Genomic DNA, 6,804 nt, shown 5'->3' with positions numbered 1-6,804 from the left:
AAAAAAAAAAATGTAGATCATGATATCTATGATCATAGCCATGGTGGCAATGCTCCCTACCAGCCAGCAGGCTGTGAGGATGACTGTGATGGTTATAGCAAACTCTTCTCTTTTGGAAGAGTTCCAGACCTTTGTGGAATGCAACAAAGAGCCTGGGAGGGCTCCATGTGGAACTGGGTTCAAATGCCACTTGTGCTACTCAGCTGCTGTGTGACCTTGAAGAAGTTGTTTCACCTCTCTGAGCTTCTGTTTCCTCTTCTGTAAAATGGGACTAATCTCATATATCTGGAGTGATTGTTATGAGAATTCCAATTCCATAAGATAACTCAGGCAACATGGCTGGTATCTCCAAAGGTCTGTATACATGCCTTATGCTTTTCTCATCTGCTCCCATTTGCACCTTTTAAGCTCTGTCATGATTTGGTAGAAAGGTGTTGAATTTGAACTGCCTGATGAATCCCCCCTGGGCTGTGATGCTGTTAGGGCAGAGGCCTTCCTCATGTAGGCAATGGGTGTGTGCTCGGTGTGGGTGGCAGTTCCCTGCCCATTTCCCTTCTGATCCTGGGAGCCCTTCTGCTACTGCTGAGCTAGGTTTCTTTCTGTCTGAAGGCCACTTTATGAATCATATAAACAGAGACCTGGGAGGGGAAATATGTCTGCTGTTTTTGTAAGATCTGACTCTCCAGTTTTCCAATTAATGAGGGCCCAGATTGACCCAGCATTTGACAAAGGCTTGCTCTGACTTTCAGCTTTGTGGACAGACTCTTTCTTGCTCTTCTTCATTCCAACTTTATTTCTACCAGCTGAAAATAATATCCCTCCTCCCTCTGCCTTCCTGTATTTTGCTAACTTGTGGGGTACAAGACCCCCTCCCCATGATACCCTCATTTCTTTGCATGTGTGTTCTGAAGCCCCCAAATCCCTTCCTTTCTTTAACTCCTGGTTCCTAAAGCTGGTCTCCTTTCTCCCAGAAACCTTGCCTAGCCTTATGCAGACAGCACTAAACCTGCTAAGGCGGCCTCACCTGGATGTTTCTGGGCAAATGAGGATTAGGCGGTAGTGCCAGACTGCTGCCACCAGGGGGCGTGCCACACAGGAAGGGTCAGGACCTGCTCTGCCTGGGGCCTATTTTCAGTTTGAAGCCCAAGCAGAGGTGGCTCTTGCCTCAGGGGTCCTAGGGCGCTGGACCATGGGACACTAGTCAGAAGTCAGTAGGCACCATCCCATGCAGACAGAGAGACAGGGGCTGTGCCCCCCAGCATGTGTAGTAGTTCACAGAGTGGCTACTCAGGGCCTGCAGCTTTCCTTTTCCCAAGGAGATGCTGAGGGTCATCTAGGCTTCTAGGCACAGAGTGCAGGAAAACACACTTTGCTTCTTTACAAAGTCCCCAGCCAAGGGGATCTCACAGGGTAAAGCCGACCTGGCATTGGAATCCAGATTCTGGTCCAGAGGGGGCCAAACCAGCATAGCAGACCTCTCCCCAAATCCCCTCTCAGGCTCTGGGCTCTCTGCACCCGACGTGTATTTTGTCCCCCTACTTGTTTGCTGTATCACCAGGCGGGGGCCCCTCAAAGGTACTGATCATGTCTTGTTCATCTTGGAATCCCAGGTGAGGTTTGGCTGGGTGCCACCCTGAGCCCTCTGAGCTCACCACGTTTCCTGTGGACACAGCGTTCTCTGCGTGCCTCATGTTCCCACATGTTTCTGAGTGCCCTGGAGAGCCCAGACATCCCACATGACACAGGTGAGGGGGCAGCCCCTGGGCCTCATTGAGCACTAGGGGACTTAATCGAAGGGTCCACATGGATCCCTATTCCTTGTCACTCCAGGGAACTCTCTAGGACCCACTGTCCTGTGCCTGGGTGGGGAATTGGCTGGTCTTCCATGTCAGTGTGGCCAGGCTATGATCCCCAGTTAGTCAGTCAAATGCTGATCTTGGGTTACTGTGGAGTTGTCTTGTAGATGTTTATCAGTCTGTTTTCTGTTGCTATGACTAATGCCTGAGATTGGGTAATTTATTAAGAAAATAAATTCATTTTTTATAGTTCTGGAGACTGAGAAGTCCAATTTTGAGGAGCCATACCTGGTAAGGGCCTTCTTGCTGGTGGGGACTCTACAGCATCCAGAGGTGGTGCAGGGCATCACACAGTGGGGTGGAGGGGGTTCAGGAGAGAGCCAAACGGGGTTTTACAACAGACCTACTCTTGTGACAACTCATCCATTCCCATGATAACCTATTATTCTATTAATCCATTCATGAAGGCTTTGCCTCTTTCTTTTTTTTTTTTTGAGACAGAGTCTCACTATGTTGCCCTCAGTAAGTGCTGTGGCCTCACGGCTCACAGCTACCTCAAACTCCTGGGCTTAAGTGATTCTCTTGCCTCAGCCTCCCAAGTAGCTGGGACTACAGGCGACCACCACAACACCCGGTTATTTTTTTGTTGCATTTGTCATTGTTGTTTAGGTGACTCAGGCTGGGTTTGAACCCACCAGCCTGGGTGTATGTGGCCGGCGCCATAACCATTGTGCTACGGGCTCCAAGACAAGGCTCTGGCTCTTAAAAGGCCCCACTGCTTAATACTGTTACATTGGGGATTCAGTTTCAACATGAATTTTGGAGGGGACATTCAAACCATGGCCATGAGGTTAGTATTTGTGATCAGTTGACCTTAAGTAAGGGAGATTATCCTTGGTAATCCGGGTGGGTCTGAATCAGTCAGTGGAAAATCCATATGAGTAGAGCTGAGGCTTCCTTGAGAAGGAGCAATTCTACCTGCGGACAGCAGCTTCAGCTGAGAGTCCCAGCCTGACCCCGACAGCCTGCACTGTGGATTTCAGACTTGGCTTGCCAGGCCCCGCGGTGGTGAGAGCCAGTTCCTTACAACAAATCTCACTCTATAGCCTCCGGGTTCTGTTTCTCCAGTGGAATTCCATCTGATACAGGTGGGCTGGGACGCTCCCACTCCCTGTGCCTGGGAAGGGGAGGAGGAATCGCATGAGGGGGCAGGTTCCGCGCATAGGCACTCACTGTGTGGCACGTAGTGTGCTAAGACTTTCGTCACATTTAACCATCTGAACATCACATGTCATAGCAATATTATCTCCATTTTAAAAAATGAGGCAACTGAGGCACAGAGGTTGTGTGCCCAAGGTCATATAGCATGCTTCAGGCCTGCATCAGAAGCTCCTGGCTCTGGGGCACACACACACCCTTTTACTCTGCCAACAACAGCTTTTACTGCCTGGTGAAGCCATGGACCCTTCCTCTCAATGACTGTTTTTTTATTTTTTAATTTTTTTAGAGGCAGAGTCTCACTTTGTCGCCTTTGGTAGAGTGCCATGGCGTCACAGCTCACAGCAACCTCAAACTCTTGGGCTTAAGCAATTCTCTTGCCTCAGCCTCTCAAGTTGCTGGGACTACAGGCACCTGCCACAACACCTGGTTATTTTTTTGTTGTAGTTGTTATTGTTTTATGTGGCCCGGGCTGGGTTCAAACCTTGCAGCCTCGGTGTATGTGGTTGGCATCCTACCCACTGAGCTATGGGCGCCACCCTATCAAAATATTTTAAAACATAGTTATGACATGGTAATCCACATGCCTTTATATTCATACATTCCATTAACCAGACTATTGGGTGTCTACCTGTCACATGACTGCGTTATCTATCTGTTATTATTGTACTATGCTATGAAAATCTCTGATTCTTCTTGGTGACAAAATCACACTTACTGCTAACACTACATGTGGTTCCCTGCTAATCTTCCTAACGTTAGTGACAATACAGATATATTTCTTCCCCATCCAAGTTCACAGACCCCTTGAATGATGTCTGATCTAGGGCAGACTTCGCCATCCTGTGGCACCTGCTTTGTGGGATTGATGACCCAAGTTCACAGTCATGGGCAAGAGTGAAGTCCCTGGCACACAGCAGATGCGCCCCCCTCTTCACTCCCAGACACAGATGGGCACAAGGAGTGAAGGTTGGGGGAGGATGCAGCTAGCTGGAAGCTCACCCTTGCCTGGCAGTGGGGGCCCCAGGCCTGGGCCCACTTGCATTCCCCACACGTCCGTGGTGTCATGCTGAAGCCTAGCCCTGTGGCTCCCTTACTGCTCCTCTCAGGGACAAAGGCCACAGCCACCTGTGTTTTCTGCAGACCCTTCCCTTGTTTGTGTCACCCCAGGCTGAGCTCAGCCAGCTGGCTCGCTCTTCTGCATATAGAGTGGCTTTGCCAACCAGCAGCTAAGAGACAAAGCAGAGTGTCTCCGGTGGAGAGATGCAGTGGAGAGTGAGAAGGGGTGAGGGTGACAGATAGGCTGCCTCTGCCCATCCCCCAGTGCCTGCCTTGAGGCCTGTAGGTGGGGGGGTTCAGGTACAGCAGCTGGAGAGGACCTTTGAACCCCTCACATTTTCCTCCCTCCCTCTGAAACAAGCAGGCCAGCCCTGATGAAGATAAATCTCCCAGCATAGCGGCCTGAGTCAGGCCTCAGTCCATTCCCACCCTCTTCATGCCACTTCTCTCATGAAAAGGAAGGAAAGAGGGACTGAAACTGCCCAAGAGCCCGTCATGTGTCAGGCGCTTTTTAACCTTTCTTTTTCTTTTTGTAGACATGGGGTCGGGCTACGTTATACAGGCTGGGGTGCAGTAATTACTCACAGGTGTGATATCACAGGAGTTCGGACCTGCTCTGTTTTCAACTTGAGCTGGTTCACCTCTCCTGTGGGGAAGCTGGAGGTCCCTTGCTCCCAGGAGGTCGCTGTGTTGATGCTGAATTTAGTGTGGACTCCTGATCAGCATGGCACACTACGACCCAGAATTCTGAGCTCAAGAGATCCTCCTACTTCAGCCTCCCGAATAGCTGGGATGATAGGCACCCAGCACTGTGCCCAACACTTTGTACCAGGCCCTTTGAATACATGAGCTCATTTGTTCCTCATCAGCATCCCGTGAAGTGATGTACTATCACAGCAAAACCTGAACTGAACTCTGGTGCTAAGATCCAGTCCAGTTTCTTTCTTTTCTTTTTTTTTTTGAGACAGAGCCTCAAGCTGTCCCCCTGGGTAGAGTGCCATGGCATTACAGCTCACAGCAACCTCCAACTCCTGGGCTCAAGCGAGTCTCCTGCCTCAGCCTCCCAAGTAGCTGGGACCGCAGGAGCCCGCCACAACGCCCGGCTATTTTTTGGTTGCAGCCGTCATTGTTGTTTGGCGGGCCCGGGCTGGGGATTCGAACCCGCCACCTTAGGTGTACATGGCTGGCGCCTTAGCCGGTTGAGCTATAGGCGCCGAGCCCAGTTTCTTTCAATATCACACGTTCCCTTCCTCTGGTCACTCTTTACCAATCCCTGGTACTCAGTTCCCAGGCTGCACAGGGCATCTTCTATCATCCAGAAAGCCTGTATTATGCTAACTAATTCATACTAAGGTGTTAGTGGCTCAATAGGTTGCTCTTCCTTGGGGTATTTGTATTTTAACAGGGTTTCAGAGAGATAGTGTGCTCAACTCTCAGAGAATGGCAGCCTCAGGGCACAGGAGCTGACCGGGGCTTATTTGGGGCTTTGTAAGGTGCAAAAGGTACCTGGGCTCAGATGGGATGGAGCTGAGAGCTTGGAGAATGGTGCCTGAGCAGGTGGGCGTAGGAAGCCATGATGATCTACTCCACTTGAAACACTGTTTTGCTTAAACTGCCCCCACAGTTCCCACCCTTCTAGCCTCAGGTCCTCATGAGTAGACTTCTCTTGCATTTGAGGGAGCCCCCTTTCCTGAGAAGACCACTGACCCACACCCCAAAGCTATGACTCCATTTTTGCTTTTGCTGCAAGGCAGAGGAGGAGGAGAGAGCAGGAGAGGTACCTCTACTCAGGACTTGGGGATTGGCTCAGTGGCTGGGGACTGGACTGGAGTTGACCAAGACCCCTTGGGGCCACAGTCTAAAAATTAGAGAATATTCCTATTCCTTCTCTGCTGCCACGACCTTTCCAAGGAGATTCTCACCACACTGCCCCCCACCCCCGCAAGGAGGGATGGCAGGAGCTCCCTAGGGAGGAAGTTAAGGAAGGCTCAAGTGGCTACACCCACAGAAGGGAAATTGAGTTCTGAGAGGGGAAGGGACTACAGAAGCTTGCTAGGACCTGGGTTTGAGGAGAGAGGACAGTGGGAGGGAAAGGGGCTTCCTTTGGTACTGATTATTCCTTGTTCTCGTTCTTAGAGCCACCAGGTTTTAAAAAGATTTCCTCAGTTCAAAGCATATTCCAAAATGCCCTTCCTTCCTTCCCCCAACTATATTGTTTATAAGACAGAAATGTCTTTCTGTGGGACCCTTCTAGAGACAATTCCTTAGCTGAGAATTTCCAATAATGGATTTCACGAATATTAGTGACCTTACTAAAAATATTCGACAGCAGTTATCTGGGGCTTGCTACATTCCAAGCACTTTTCTGAAAGCTCTCCATGTGCTGATTCACTTAATTCTGTAACACCCCTGTGAGGCAGGTCCTGCTATCACCCCATCTCACAGGTGAGGGAACAGTGGCACAGAAAGACAAGGGACTTGCTAAAGGCAACACAGTCAGTGGCAGAGAGAAATTGGGAACTCAAGTAAGAATGTTCTAGAATCCATGCTGTACTAGTAAATATAATAAAATAACATATTTATTTATATAATAAAATATAAGAAAAATCTAGCCAAATATATCAGGGAAATATAACACAATGACGATTACCATGATCAAAATTCTGAAAAGTTCATCAGTGAAATAGATGAAAGATTTTTTGACCCAGAGTTTTTGAAACCAGCTTTACCC

This window comes from Otolemur garnettii, unplaced genomic scaffold (genome assembly GCF_000181295.1).
Source record: "Otolemur garnettii isolate 467f Iridium unplaced genomic scaffold, OtoGar3 scaffold00059, whole genome shotgun sequence".
In the NCBI taxonomy this organism is placed as follows: Eukaryota; Metazoa; Chordata; class Mammalia; order Primates; family Galagidae; genus Otolemur; species Otolemur garnettii.
The sequence above is the reverse complement of the archived record's forward strand: the minus strand, read 5'-3'. Positions refer to the sequence as shown.